The 16,792-nt window shown below is 39.0% G+C and overlaps 1 protein-coding gene across 3 annotated transcripts in view; it reads right to left on the minus strand.

The window, feature by feature from the left end:
• Positions 1-16,792, minus strand: part of ELFN1 (extracellular leucine rich repeat and fibronectin type III domain containing 1) — a 202,020-nt gene that overhangs the window by 86,185 nt on the left and 99,043 nt on the right. For all 3 annotated transcript variants that reach the window (XM_052000188.1, XM_052000170.1, XM_052000178.1), the window contains one exon: positions 1,410-1,575. The gene's annotated coding sequence lies outside the window, so the exon portion shown is untranslated. The remainder of the gene's footprint in view (positions 1-1,409; positions 1,576-16,792) is intronic.

Consider the following 16,792-nt stretch of genomic DNA (forward strand, 5'->3'; position numbering starts at 1 on the left):
GAGCAAGGGAAAGGTCAACTAAGCTACCAATTCATAGGAAATAGTGTAGGAAATGGGCCCCCAAGGCATCCTAAGAGATAGAAAAGTAGGTAGAAGAATGGATGAATGATTGGATAGGTGAATGGATTGATGGATAGATGGGTGGACGGATGGCTGGCTGGGTGGATGGATGGCTGGCTGGGTGGATGGATGGCTGGCTGGGTGGATGGATGGATAAATGAATAAATGGGTGGGTGGATGAATGGGTAGATAAATGGTTGGCGAGGTAGATGAACAAATGGTTGAATGAATGGGTGAAAGAAGAGAGAGATGACTAGGTCTACATAATCCAAAGGCAACACAACCAAAAATAGAATTAAAAATTAGGGATGGAGAGTAATAAAGTTCAACTGCTGATTTCTTTCTGTCTGGGGACCTTTATTTTGCTGTATCTAAACAGCTGCAAAATGTACAGCTCCCACTAGGTACAATACTGCTGGTATAGAAGTGTCTGGAAGGCCATTAGGATGATACCTTTAAACTCCTTCTTTACCCCAGTTCTTAATTTAGTCACTTGGGAGGTATTATTCCCTTCATGGAAGCATTTAATTTTGTAACAGAACCCACCAGAATTATGATTCATTTTATATATACTTGCTTTAAAATGAGATCTGGAACATGCATGTTCCTTAAAAAAAATAAAAAGAAGAAGGGAAACAAGAATTTATTAAGCACCTACTATATGTCAGGCACTGTACTAAGCACTTTTAAAATATCATTTCATTTGCTCTTCACATCAACTATATGAGATACATGTTGCTATTAGCCCCATTTTACAGTTGAGGAAGCTGAGGTGCCCAGAGTCACACAGCCAATAAGATTTGAACTTAGCTCTTCCTGATTCCAGTCTCATTCATTATGTCACTCATTATACTGCCTCGCTGCCTAGAAGAGAGTTATTTTTCACCCAAATTAATCCGCCCCCCCCCCATGATCAGTTTCATTTTATGTCTTGACTTCCTGGGGGAGAGAAATGGGCTTAGACAACAGATTCTCTCTCTCTGAAACCTTTTCAAAGTCCCCCAATGCTTCTCCAGTCAGGATTTCAGGATGGAATCTTCACGTCCTCCTCCTTCTGCCTTTGTCCATTCCTACCTGTTTTCAGGGATTTCCCTTTAAAATGACCTCACTTTGGTCATGGGCATGAACCCCATCTGACCATTTATTCAACAAATGATAGGCTTTTTATCTGTCACTTGCCCCCAAATGCAAACTCCTTCAGCTCTAGTCGAGGTGTCTATCCTGTTTCCCTCTTGACTTGTTGCACATCTGTACCACATCAGCTTGTGGACTGACCACTTCTTTGAGAGGCAGCTTCTCCTCTTCCTTTCTGAGAGAAAACACAACTGATCAAATAAATTATCCCTTACCTTGAAGCCGGGGGCTGCCTGATGATTTGGAGCATCTGAAATGAGCAGTCTGGTGGATATTTTTCCTCTGACGTCATGAAGAGTGTCTACTCATCTCTCACTGTTGACAGACACAGTGGTTTCAGGATTTGTGGGGAAAGATGAGACACAGGGACCAATGCTCGATCTGCAGAGAAATTGAAATGATGTTCTGTAAGGAAGATGGGAAGAAAACAATGCAGATAACAGCTCAATCTTCCAAGAGGGACCCTGGTTATCAAAACAGACCATCCTTTGGGTTGATAGGGAGATCAGTTTTGAAAGGAAGAGACAGAAAACAGGACACAGCTCCCAAATAGATCCAATCACCTGCTGGAATTAATCAATTGAAAATCCCATCCATCAGTGGAGTAAGGTGGAATCAGAGAAAGACCCTGCAGGCAAGAAAAGCAGGAGATATGGCACTGGGAACGTTGGGATAGAGCTTTACTGATTTTTTCCTTTCTGCAAACTCCTTCAAAGCCATTCATTTTTTAATTACCATCTCTTGTCTATGACATTCATTCTTTTTTCATGGGTATAACAAACTAGATTGTAGATCCCTTGTTGTTGAGTTGTTTTAGTTGTATCCAACTCTTTATGACTCTACTTGTGGCTTTCTTGGCAAAAACACTAGTGTAATTTATTATTTCCTTCTTCAGCTCATTTTACAGATGAGGAAACTGAGGCAAACAGGGTTAAATGACTTGCTCAGTAAGTGTCTGGGGCCAGATTTGAACTTAGAATGATGAGTCTTTCCGACTCCAGGTCAGCTTTGTGCACTATAGTGCCACCTAGCTGCCCAGGAGCCTTTGGAGACAGGACTTTTTGTGCATTGTACTCTATCTTCCATAGCACAGAGCACATGAGGGCAATATGTTATAGTAGAAAGAATACAGACTTTTAGATGCAGATCTGGAAGCTACTACTTTCTGGGTAAATGAGGATCTCAGTTTCCTTTTCTATAAATTTGGGATGATAATACTCATGTGCTACTTACCTCAGAAGTGTTCTGAGGAGAATGCTTTATAAATCACAAAATATTATATAAATATGATCTATACTAATAATGACTAGAGTAAACGTTTGCTGATTTATTGATAAATGTCAATTACAAAGGCACATATGCTAAATGTTGCAGGTCAAGGAGAGATTGGTCTTGCTACTTAGAAGTTAATGACAGATGAGAAACAGGGGTATATGTGGAGAGAATCTGTCCCTCCTGCTCCTTCTCCCACAGAATCTTCTTTTTCAGCTTTCCAGACAGGGAAACTGACTGGGAGTTTCTAGAGACGCAGGAATAGTATTTTGGTCCTTGTTCAAGAAGAATGAACTATATGCAAAAGACTATGCTTATCCTTGGACATAGGATAGAAAAGCAAAACAGTCCTCCGGCTTCACAAAGAAATCATTTAATAGAAAGACAGCATCTCCAGATAAGATGGGATAAACAAGTCTCTCCTTCCTCCCATACCACTATGACACAGAAAGGGACACCCAAGGCTTCCTGGGCACAAGGAACAAACTTGGGTATAAAGGAAAAACATCTGTCTAGAACTAATAACAGATCCCAAAGATCAGCTAGAAAATCAGAAGCATCTATTCCCTTTGTAACAACAGGCCTGTCTAGGGAGAGCTTGCACCCAGCAGTGAGGAAGAGCGGGGAAGGCAGCGGCGTGCGGTAAAGTCTCTTCACCAGAATGATTGATGGGGTGCCAGGCCGGAGGCTGAGATGCACTTGCAGGGGTGGGGGGAACTGCAGCACACGGGGAACAACCCAGTCAGGCAGAAGAGATGGGGGCGATGCACAACGTGGGGACAGGAGTCAGACGGAGGGGCAGGCACAGAAGAGACACTCATGATTCTTCTTTCCAATCTGCTCTTGGTGAGGGATGTGTTTGGCGCTCAATAACGTATCACGGTTTTTAAGTGAACAATCGCACCCTTTGATTTATACGTGGGTCGGGTGCACATTTGGGGAAGGCAGACATCACTGTTAATGATGGGCTCCTCGACAAGATCCAGGAAAATCTCCTCCATCTCCCAGTGACTTATCACTGGGAAAAACAAACACAGATACAACCTACAGCTGGCAGAGGCCATACACACAGACACACACACATCCCTCCCTCTCTGTCTCTGTCTGTCTCTCTCTCTCATACACACAGACATATACACACACCCTTTTCCCTCCCTCCCTCCTCTCTCTCTCCCCCCCCTCTGTCTCTCACATACACAGACATATCACACACACCCTCTTCCCTCCCTCCCTCCTCTCTCTCTCCCTTCTCTGTCTCTCTCTTTCTCTCCTCCCTCTCTGTCTGTCTGTCTCTCTCCCCCATCTTTGTCTTTGTCTCTTTCTCTCCCCCCTCTGTCTCTGTCTCTCTCTTTCTCTCCCCCTTTCTGTTTCTCTCCCCCTCTCCTCCCCTTCTCTCTCTCTCTTCCCCCTCTCTGTCTCTCTCTCTCACACACACAGACATACACATACACACCCTTCCCTTTTTTCCTCTCCCTTCCTCCCCCCGCTGTGACTCTGTTTCTCTCTTTCTCTCTCTTTCTCTCACACGCACACACACTCAGATACATTCACATGGCAGGCAGTTGTGCACAGGCATATACACAAATGTAGTCATGCAGACACAAATCACATCAGATGCATATCTCAGTACTCAATATTCTGAGTTTATATAGATTAGGTTCTCCCAAATCATATCTCTTTGGCTTGTTTTGCCCTACCCAGAGCTTCCTACAGGGAACTCAAAATGGAATTTGTGTCTAATTTTCCACATATATGAGTAAAGGAGTCCCTATGCAAGCATTCAAAGTAACAATACATATCTGGTATAGGACAGTATTTATTTAACTCCATAGAAATTATAAAGCAACATAAAATACTCATGGCAACAAGATACAATTGATACTATCTTCTTATTTCTAATATTAGTTTTTATTATGAGAGTCACTTTTTCCCTCAATAACCTATAAAGAATCTTAGCTCTAGAGTATTACTCCAAATGCTTAGATTCTCCTCTTAATAGAAATGAGCTGGGGGGTTGCTAAAAGGGCCCCTTGGAATGATACTATGCAAATATACATATAATATCAGGGAGAATACAAAGCCCAATTTTTCTTTTTCTATACTGTAGCTTAATCACTTCTAGATTTTTCAGTTCAGAAACTTTTTGACAGTCCTACCAGATAGGTAGGGTTAAAGAAATCTTACCACCCAAACTCTGTTCCTTACTCCCCATGGCTGCAATCTCTTGGACTAAAAAGTCATAACACTGACTCTCCAAGGCTGAAACCAGAAGCTCTGCCATCTCCCTCTGGAAAAGAATGTTATGTCCTCTCCTGGGACCATATAATTGACAAAACCCACTGCTGCCTCTTGCTACCATTTCTCAAGCCAAGTAAGTGAGAACTTATATAAGTAGGAGCATAGATCTAGAACTGGAAGAGACCTCAGAAACCATTTAGTCCAAATCTTTCATTTTATAAATGAAGAAACTGGACAGCTAGATGGAACAGTGAATAGAGCATTAGCCCTGGAGTGAGGAGAACCTGAGTTCAAATCTGGGCTCAGATGCTTAACATTTCCTAGCAAGTCACTTAACCCCTACTGCCTTGCCAAAATAAATAAATGAAAATAAACCAAGATGGAGAAAAGTAAAGCAACATGACTATGATCACACAGATAATTAATGTCTCTTAGAAATAAATCTCTACCCAAAGCTACAAAAGATTAGAAAATGTGGAGAGTCTATGCATAAAAAAGACTTCTCCCCTCACAATACTCCATCTTACAACATTGGCTGACTCTTAAGTAAGAAGGAAATCAACATTTACTAAGCAACTACTATGTACCAAATTTTTAATTTGCTAAATTAAATAGCTAAATATTTTACAAATATTTACAAATTTTAATTTCACAGTTTTAATTAAATGATTACAAACCATTTGATCCTCTCTCTTTCTCCATCACTCCCCACTCCTCTCTAATGAGATAGATGAAAATCTATAAGATCCCCTTTAAAAACTCAGAACAAAAAGATGACTAATTCACAGAAGCCTGAACCAAATAAATCTTCCTTAGGGCAGCTAAATGGCACAATGGATAGAGCACCAGCCCTGAAGCCAGGAGGTCTTGAGTTCAAATCTGCCCTCAGATACTTAACACTTCCTGGCTGTGTGACCCTGAGCAAGTCACTTAACCCAAACTGCCTCAGCAAAAATATAAAATAAATAAATCTTCCTCAAACACTACGATTTTATCATTCATCCTCAATGAGATCTGAATAGATCAAAATTTCCCACAAGACATTCTCCATCTTCCCAGTGAGATAACCCATTTTCACACCTATATCCTTCACAGGAAAATATCATCAAAATCCCCCCCAAAAGGGTTTACCTCCCTACAAATTCATCAAGTTGATCTGGAAACACTGATAGATACACAAAGAGAGCTGTCCACAATGACACATAAACATAGATACAGACACAGACACATGCATTCACACAGAGTTAAAAATCACATGGAGAGAGATGCCTTGCCCCTTTAAAGGACAAGACCACTTTCTTCTAAGCAGCAACACTTGGGAACTCCAAATTACAGTGTATTTCTTTCCTTTCAACCCTCCCTTCCAAATCCTTGAGATTAACTGAGATAACGCCCTATGTCTCTGCAATTAGAAAACTGCCACAAAGAGTGACAATATCCCATGAGTTCTGACTTGTCGAGGCAAAAATGGGAAAGCCATTCCAAGTGTAAAGCTGAAACCTCATTCCTGCCCATGTTAATCTATTTAGAGAAAGGGAAGAGCAGTAGAGAGAATATTTGATAAGGAATCAAGAAGACCTGGGTTGATATAGAGAAGATTATGACAACTGAGTGTGGATCACAACATAATATTTTTACTCTTTTTGTTGCTATTTGCTTGCATCTTGTTTTCTTTCTCATTTTTCCCCTTTTTGATCTGATATTTCCTGTGCAGCATGATAACTGTGGAAATATGTATAGAAGAATTACAAATGTTTAACATATATTGGATTATTTGCCAACTAGAAGAGGGAGTGGTGAATGGGAGGGAAAAATTTGGAACTCAAAGTTTTGCAAGGATGAATGTTAAAAAGTATCCCCATATATGTTTTGAAAATAAAAGGCTTTAATTAAAAAGTTCTGTTAAAAAAAAAGGACTAAGTTGAAATCCCACCTTGAAAACTATGTTCTCTTGGCAATTGCCTTAACCACTCATGCCTCAGTTTCCTCATTTGTAAAATAAAAGGGTTGGGTTGGATTGGACAAGCTCAAAGTTTCATTTATGGTCTATATCTGTGTTCTATGATCCGTTCACTCAACACATCTGTGCTGATCATCTGTGCATCCAGTCCTGTGTGAAGAAGAAGAGAGGATACCTGCTCTCTGACTAGGGATGTGAGTCTTGAATGTACAAGGTCCTAATCCTACTTAGACTAAGGACCAGAATAGAAAGCACCAGAAAGATTCTGAGATGAATAAAGTCAACCAGGGCTGGAGTAGGCAAGGAGGGCTTCAAGAAGTCTGACATTCTATCTGCCATTGAAGGAAAGGTATCTTTGAGCCTTTACCATTGAATAGCTTAGTACAGCAGAGTGATGGACTTGGGACTGTGATGTCCTTAGTAGTAATCTGTCCTTGGGCAAATTGACTCAAAGTCTCAGCCCTCAGGAAGTGGTTGGATTTGATTTCATTCCAAATATGTTCTAAATCTAAATCCTGTGAGTACTGACATGGTTTCTTAGCTGCCTATTAAATGCCATGGAACCCCCTCAAGGGAGTAGATCAAACAGAGCTCAATTATATCAACAACTTTTTATGTTTGTATAGATAGTTAAGAGTATGTAAAAGCATTTTTACAATGCAAAGGCATCACTGGATTTAGAATCCTAGAATTTCAGAGTGGATAAGACCTCAGAAACCATGGAATCCAACCCAAACACCAAAAGTACCAAAGGACCAGAATTTAAATACCAACTCTGATCCTTAGTATCTAAGTGACCTGAGGCAGATCACTAGCTGCTCTGGGCTTCAATTTCCTTATTTTTAAACCAAGAGGACTGGAAAATACTTGAAATCTAATACTATGAAATTACAATGATCAAGATAGAAAAAGGCATCTCCTTCAATTCCTTGCAAAGATGGGGAACTATTGAATATGGCATATTACATTAGTGTTTTTTTTTTGTATCTGTATTACTCAGTTATAAGGAATGGCTCTCAGTATTGGAGAGGATGTGAGAAAATTAGGACACTAATACATTATTGGTGGAGTTGTGAACTGGACACTAATACATTGTTGGTGGAGTTGTGAACTGATCCAACCTTTCTGGAGAGCCATTTGAAACTTTGTCCGAAGGACACACATCCTTTGATCCAGCAACACTATTAAATTTACCAAAGAGATCATAAAAAAGGAAAAAAGAACCCATATGTGCAACAATATTTATAACAGCTCTTTTTGTGGTGGCAAAAAAATTGGAAATTGAAGGAGATGCCCATCAATTGGGGAATGTCTGAACAAGCTGTGGCATATGACTGTAATGTAATACATTGTGCAATAAGAAAGGATGTGCAGGCAGATTTCAGAAAAACTTGGAAAGATTTAAATGAACTGATGAAAAATTGAATGAGCAGAACCAGGAGAAAATTGTCCATAGTAACAGCAACATTATGTGATGATTTATTATGAATGACTTAGCTCTTCTCAGTAATATAATGATCTAAGACAATTCCAAAGGACTCATGATAGAAAATGCTATCCACATCCAAAGACAGAACTGATGGACTCAGCAGATCAAAGCATACTATTTTCACTTACTTTATTTTTTTCATAGTTTGTTCCTTTTGATCTGTTTCTTCTTTCACAACCATGACTAATATAGAAATATGTTTTACATGACTGCATATATATATAACCTATATCAAACTGCTCTCTACTTTAGAAAGAGAGGAGGGAAAGGAAGGAGAAAAATTTGGAACTTTTTTGGTAAAAATGAATGTTAAACATTGGAAAATAATAATTGGAATAATTGTTAATAATTGGAAAAAATAAAATACTATTAAAAGATGAATGGCTCTCTGTGAAGGAGGAGAGAAATATATTGGGAAATATAAGTGATAATTTTTTTAAATAAATGAGGTAGATTAGATTATCTTTGAAGTCCATTCTTAATCTAAGTCTTGACCATACAATCTTATAATCTCATTTGATCTTCGCAATGGTCTTGTGGAGTAGACAGATGAAGATTATGCCCTTTCTATACAGGAACTTTACAACTACAGAGTATAAGAACTAGGAAGGACCTTAGAAATCATTTAGCTATGATTGAGAACAAGAGAAGTGACTTCTCAAGTTTTATGCAGAGTTGAAACAAGAAATCAAGTCTCTGGACTTAATTCAGAATTCTTCCCAAAATACCATGCTACCATAGGATGTCAGTTTATCTGCTGTTAAGTACAGTGGGAGGCTAATGACGGTGGTGGGAGAAACGAATAAAAAGATTTAGAACCTTTTCTAGAAGGAAAAAGGGGTCAGTAAGGGATGGAAGGGTCTAATTCTGCTTACATACCATGAAACTAGGGGAGGTGACATTGGTTCTCTATGAATGAGCTTGGTTGGGGAGAAGTAAGACAGGATGCCCATTATTTATTTTTTCTTTTTAAGACTAGAAATATCCTCATCTCATCCAAGTTGGAAGTGAATGAACCTGACACTGACTGATACAGGAACTCTGATCTGCTCATTTTCCAATCTAGACTGGGTTGCCCCTTCTGGGTACCAGGTCCTCACTCATATTAATGCCCAACTTAGTGCAGATGGTTGATTGGCATATCTGTTGGAATTCCCAAGTGAAATTACACATATAAAATGGAAGTGATATAACTAGCCAACAGTTCACATGACAAAGTTCTGGCAGTTTTTGTGGGTTCAAAGTTATAAGTTCTATGTGACGTGATATTGCAGCACAAAAAATTAATGTTATTCCAAGGCAGCCTTAATAATAGTACAATATCCAAAACATGGGAAGTGATCATTCTGTTAAATTCTACTGTGATCAGATCATACCTGAGTCTTTTGTTGACTTCTGGGAACCATAGTTTGGAAAGAACAAAGATAAGCCAGAAAAAAATTCTGATAAGGATAATTAAGATGGTAAGAGAGCCAGAGACCAAGCCATAAGTTTAATGAAAGGAACTGGGGGAAAAGGACCTGGAGAAAAGATAATCTTCTGAGCACATAATGACTTCCTTCATTGTAAAAAACAAAACAAAAAAGATTCAGTGTTGTTCTGCTTGGCTCCAGAGACCAGAAATAGAAGTAAAGAGGTTGATGAGAGGCAAAGGTAAGAGTGATGTAAGGAAAAATTTACTAGTAATTATGGCTTTCTCAAAGTGAAATGTGATCCCTTGAGAGATAGTTGGCTCTCCTTAACAGTAGGTCTAGCAAAAGTTTGTTTGGTCATATGTAACTAAGGTATATTGTAGATGAGATCCTGATTCAGGTATTGATGACCTCTGAGGTCCCTGCCAAGTATGAGATTCTATGATTCTATGATCCTAACTTATCTTCTTCCCCAGGAAACTCTCATATAGGTACAGCCCAAGAGACTAGGATTTTCTAGCATTAAAATGTTTATTAACTAAAATTTACTAACTGATAATATTAATTATTAATGTTATTAAATTAAGATGTTATTAAAAATAACTGCAAACTTAGAGTCTAGAGACTATTTTTACCTTTCTTTATAGCAAGGCTTCTTAAATTTGTTCTAATCACAACCCTTTTTGCCTGAGAAATTTTTATGCCTCGGGGATATATATTAAAGAGTATACAGATCAAACATTTACAGTAAACAAATCATGATTTCATGACCCCCACATTCAGTTATGCGATTCCATATGGGGCATTTTGAACATCTCTGTGCCTCAGTTTCCCCAATGATAAAATGGGAATAATAACATCTCCCAATGGTGTTTTGAAGATTGAATATAATAATGAATATGAAGATATTTTGAAAAGTGGCATAGTGGATAGAGATAAAACACTCAGAATGAGGAAAATCTGGGTTTAAGTCTCAACTCTATCCCACCCTGAATGTGTGATATGGGAAATTGAATTTAGACCCAATCTCTAAACTTTAGACTCTAAAAGCTCAATTTAAATGCTACCTTTTCCAGACAGTCTTCTCTGATCTCATCTGCTTAGGATAACTTCCCCTCAGATCTCCCATATACTTCTTATCTCTTTCTCTTTTTGATTTTGAGAGTAGGGCTCCCTACCGTGCTTAGACTAGCAGTACAGCAGCCAATCATGGGTGAATCCCTCCCCCCCCAAAAAAAACAACTTTAATCTGCATCACTATACACCTCTTAGAGTGGCTAAGATGACAATAAAAGATAATGATGAATGTTGGAAGGGATGTGGGAAAACTGGGACACTAATACATTGTTGGTAGAGTTGTGAATGGATCCGGCCATTCTGGAGAGCAAAAACTATGTTCAAAAAATTATCAAATCATGCATACTCTTTGATCCAGCAGTGTTACTACTGAGCTTATATCCCAAAGAGATTTTAAAGGAAAGAAAGGGACCTGTATATGCAAGAATGTTTGTGGCAGCCCTTTTTGTAGTGGCCAGAAACTGGAAACTGAATGCATGCCCGTCAATTGGAGAATGGCTGAATAAATTATGGTATATGGATGTTATGGAATATTGTTCTATAAGAAACAATCAGCAGGATGATTTCAGAAAGGCCTGGCTTGCCATTTAGGGCAGGGGATGGAGGAAAGGAGGGGAAAATCTGAAACACAAGGCTACGCAAGGGTCAATGTTAAAAAAATTATCTGTGCACATTTTTTGAAAATAAAAAGCTTTAAAACAAAAACAAAAACTTCAATCTGCTTGGTTTTTTCCAATATGAGTTGGTTCAACCCTTTTTTGGGCATGTTGGTAGCCCCCAATTCCTGGATTCAATACACTAGTGTGGAACTTTTGGACAATCTGAAAATCCAGGGGTCTTGGATCCAAATCCATATATTTGGTACCTATTCATTGAAGTTTGGGGTTTATAAATATGGAAGCCAACAGATCTCTATGGTGGCTCTCTTCCTTGAATAATAGATTTGTCCTAAATTTCTATACACAAGTAAAGTAAATGAGGAATCCCCCTCTCCCTCTCATTGCATTGTTTATGTTGAAATAAAATTTGTGAATATTCTTAGCATATCCTAGATTTCCAAAGGAAAAAAATAAACTTATGTAATTTTGATACTATGAAATAATTTCGATAAGTATTTTTTTAAAGGTGCTTAATGTAGCTATTAAAAACAAATTTCTCTGTTCGGTATTGCTTTCCAGTGGGAATTCCAAACCAGCCCACTCTCTGGCTATTTCTTCTGTATGCCTGAGTTAGGGCAATTCTTTGAGTTTGCTTCCAATTTGTGAACATAGCTCAGATTTACATAGTTTAAAATTTTTAGTGTTTGACATATATTATTTTCTTTGATTCTCTCTCACACACACAATTCTGTGAGGTAAGTGTTATCTTCACTTTGTATACTGGGAAACTGAGGTTGAAAGATTATGGGGCTTGCCTAGAGCAACAAAGTTAGGAGATATCTGAGGTAGAATTCATATTCAGATCTCCTCTACTGCAAATCAAGTACTCAGTTCCTTGTGTTGTCTAATTGTCTTTCCACCCACTCCTGTCTCTCCCATCAACCTCCTTACATTAGTCATAACTTCCTGGAATTCCTCAGCTACCATGTATCTTCCTGCCTTTCTTTAGAAGCCCACCTCTTCCCAGCATGCTTCTTTGATTAAGGGAGAGGTGGATGATAGAAAAAAAAATTGTTAATGGTCTGTGTTCATTCATCTTATCTATTTTATCCGAAGATAATAATAATCCCTTATATTGGCATAGTGCTTTGTTCTTTTTCAAAGCATGTTCACATCTCTTATCTCACTTGATTCTCACAATAATCCAGGGAGACCTGACATTATTGTTGCTATTTGATAGATTTTTTTTTTAATGAAGAATATAAAGGTGAGGGGAGTTACTGAAGGTCACACAACAACTAATTAGTTTTGTAAAACTTGAACAAAAATCTTGATTTCCTGAGTCTCAGGGCTCTTTCTACAAGTCTGGTGGTCAGAAACATGTTGCATTAGTAGTTTTGATGAAGAGTACAGGGATCACTGCTGAAGTCCTAGAAGAGCCAGTAGTGAAGGTAAGGGAATAATCATTATTAAGCATCTACTATGTTGTAGGCACTTAATTTTTGGATAAATATTATCTCATTTAATGCTCACATCATCCCTGGGAATTATGTACTATAATAATAATTGTATAATACATATAGTATAGTAACATTATATTATTAATAATGTTATTAACATGTTATTATTAATATTGTTATATAGTATTATATACTACTGTTATTATTATACAGATAATAAAACTGAGACAGCCAGAAGTTGACTTGCCTAGGGACACACAGTTACTAAGTGTCAAAGACCAGATTTAAATTCAGATCTTCCTGACTCCATCACTAAGCAGAGATAAGGTAGGATCCTTGAACTTGATAGGGGTGGGGATTGGGAGACCATTATCCCAGCAAGAACTTGAGCAGCTGTAACACAGGTCCTACTCTCATGGATTTCCTCCCAGATTTGCCCTTGCTACTGTTCCTCAAATAAAAATAGCTGATATTTATATCAAACTTTACCAAGAAAGCATTTTAGATATGCTATTTAATTTGACCCTCACATGAGATGTCAGCCATGTGCATAATAATTAATTATCAGATCATAGATTTAGAGCTGGAAAGGAAATTTGAGGCCATTGAGTATAATGTACTTCATTTTATAGATGAGGCAATTTAGTTCTAGAGTAACTTGCATAGTGTCACCTGACAAGCACTTCAGAACAGGATTTGAATCCAGAACTTCGGATTCTAAGTTCAGTGTCCTATACTCTAGGTGACATTGCCTCTTGCATAATAAAGAAGAGAACATGTCTTCTCCACAACTACCCCCCAGAAACTAGGCAGTGTAGTTACATCCAGTACTCATAAGTTAAGAGAATTGCAGAGTATTCAGATGGTACTTGGACAGCTAGGTTATTCCGGGCTCCTTCCACAATGACACTGCTACTTCCATCCTGAAAAAAGAGACGCTGAAAGTAACGGTAGCAAACGAACCTGCCAGTGTGAACAAGTGTGTGCAAATAGACTAAATGAGTGACACATAATTATCTAAAATTGTTAGTTAGCAGTGGATGGTAAATAACCAAAAAATATGTAGAGAAGGGGGGAAGATGTTAATAAATTAGAGTTAATTACTTAACAGCTAATTGAAATAATAATGGGTCCAATTTGAATATGCTAATACCATTGAACCTGCGATGAAAAGGTAATTGAAATAAAAATAGGGCGAACTTAAATGGTGCCTTGAACCTGTCAAAGGCAAGTGAGGAGGCGGAGAGGCGGAGGAAGAGCTCCGTATTATCTTCCTGAATGGAAACCTCCTTTGCCTGGCTTCCATAGGCTGGAGGGCTGTAAGCCTCCGGGAAAGGCTGAGCGTCAAGCCAATCAAATGAGAGCACTTGGATCTGAAGCTGATTTGCAGACGGGAGAAGGGATGCTACGTGCCTAGCTTGGGAAATCTGCACCTTCTCAGGAAGGAATAGAGAAAGGCTCCCTGGGCGAAAGGGTTCGCTAGGAGATGGATTGCAACCTTTCCTTTTTCCAAGATCCTCCACTCCATTCTGGCCGGTCAGCTCAATGACCTCCTTTGCCTACCATGTTCATGTTCATTTCTTTAATAAATGAACATGTCTTTATTAAGTGCCTAATAATAATGGTAGCTAGGATTTATATAGCGTTTTAAGGTTTGCAAAATATTTTACATAAGCTATCTCCTTAGGCTCTGAGCTAGGCACTGGAGATACAAATAAAAGAAGGTAACAATTTCTAATCTCAAGGATGAATGAAAGAATGAAAAGTTTTTTTTAAAGACGATAGACATTAGGCTAAGCATTGGAAGTACAAATGAAAGAATGGAAAAATTCCTAGTCTCTAGGATGAATGAATGAATGAACAGAAAAGCACTTAAGGTGACAGTCACTAGGTTAGGCAGTAGAAGTATGAATAAAAGAATGAACAGAAAAGCACTTAAGATGACAATCACTGGGCTGGGCACCAGAAGTATAAATAATAGAATGGCACAATTCCTAGTCTCTAAGGCGAATGAACAGAAAAGCACTTAAGGTGATAGTCACTGGACTAAGCACTGGAAGTACAAATAAAAGAATGAACAGAAAAGCACTTAAGGTGACAGGTACTGGGCTAGATTCTGGAGGTATAGATAAAAGAATGAACAAATTGCTAGTCTCTAGGCTGAATGAATGAATGAATGAATGAACAGAAAGCTCTTTAGATGATTGGCAACAGACTAAGCACAAATAAAAAGATTAAATAGAAAAGCACTTAAGGCACTGGGCTAGGCACTGGAAGTACAAATTAAAAAGTGCAACAATTTCTAGTCTCTAGGATGAATAAATGAATGAACAGAAAAGCACTTAAGGTGACAGGGACAAGGCTAGGCACCAGAAATATAAATAAAAGAATGAAACAATCACTAGTCCCTAGGTTGAGCGAATGAATGAACAGAAAAGCATGTTAGATGACAGGTACTGGACTAAACACTGGAAGTACAAATAAAAAATTGGAACAATTCCTAGTCTGTAGGATGAATGAATGAATGAATAGAAAAACACTTGACAGTCACTGGGCTAGGCACTGGAAGTACAAATAAAAGAATGAACAGAAAAGCACTTAAGGTGACAGCCACTGTGCTAGGCACTGGAAGTACAAATAAAAGAATGAACAGAAAAGCACTTAAAGTGACAGCCACTGTGCTAGGCACTGGAAGTACAAATAAAAGAATGAAACAATTCTTAGTCTCAAGGATGAATGAATGAATGAAAAAACACTTAAGGTGACAAGTCATGGGCTAGGCACTAAAGTACAAATACAAAAGTAAAATAGTTCTTGCTCTCAAACAGCTTCCATTCTAATACAATCCTAATTCTTGTTGTTCAGTCATGTCTGACTCTTTATGACCCCATTTGGGGTTTTCTGAGCAGAGATTACTGAAGTAATTTGCCATTTCACAACTCATTTTTTTTAAAGAGATGCAAACACTGGGAAAAATGACTTGCCTGGGGTCATATAGCTAGTAAGTAGTGTCTGAGACCTTATTTGAAGAAGTCTTTCTGCCTTCAGGCCTGGAATAGCTTCTCTAATATAGTCCTAAGCTTTTCTGACTCTTGGTTCCCTTAGTGGGAAGATTTTCCCTGTCCTCCCCCTTCTTTTTTATTAAGGCAAGGGGTTTTAAAAAGAGGAAGGGTCAAGATTTGATTGTTGGGAACTGAAGAAATTTCAACTTGGGTCTCAAAGACATCTTTCTCCAACCCTCCTCCACCTCTGAGTCTCAATTTTCTCATCCATAAAATGGAATGAGTAATGGTTTTTCACAGTGACCTGACAAGATTCTCCAAAATATGCCTTGATTTGAGAGAGGAAGAAAGCAAAGAGTTCAAAGAATTAGAAGCCCCTAGGGAGAAATGAAAGACAGGAATCAGGTAAAGGGGTGGGGGTGGGGGTGTGTGTGCAAAAGAGAACAAATCAATGAAATGAAAAAGAGGAAGGGACAAAGAAAACAGGAAGGAAAAAAGAAGAGTACCAGAAAGCTGGAATGATGGTAGCAGAGAGGGGATAGATGGATGTGGCGCAGGAAGAAAAGAGAGAGAGGGAGAGCTTACAGGCTTGACAAACCCCCAGTGGTTGCAATTACATGAGTCTGCTGGGCTAGAAAATCTGCTTCAGGTCATCAGATTCATGTCGGTCCAATTAAGATAAGAGCCATCTCTCCCTTCCCACCCAGGGGCTGGATCCTATATAAGACAGGCAGGGGGTGATACAGCATCCTGGACTGGTGTCAGCCAGGGTTCAAAATGCCCCTTGTAGGAGAAGCTGGGAGTGGGAGGGAGAATCAAAGGCAGCTCTCCATCCCTGGAAGCCACGTCTGCTCTTAAGACCACTCTGGATTGGAGTGCCAGAAGGGGAGAGGTGAGGAAGGGTCAAAGAGCAAAGCAAGGGACCTTCCTTTCCCTCTGTGCCAGTGATGGTCCTGGGGCACAAAGCTGGCACGAGGGGCCTTTGTTCAGAGAATGCCTTCTCTCCCTCATTCCAACAAAGCTCACGGAGATGAGCCGCAGGGCTGGATGGAATACAGAAGCTCTTGGCTCCTCAGGCCCTGGCTTGCA

Source organism: Antechinus flavipes, chromosome 1 (assembly GCF_016432865.1).
Source record: "Antechinus flavipes isolate AdamAnt ecotype Samford, QLD, Australia chromosome 1, AdamAnt_v2, whole genome shotgun sequence".
NCBI classification, from domain to species: Eukaryota; Metazoa; Chordata; class Mammalia; order Dasyuromorphia; family Dasyuridae; genus Antechinus; species Antechinus flavipes.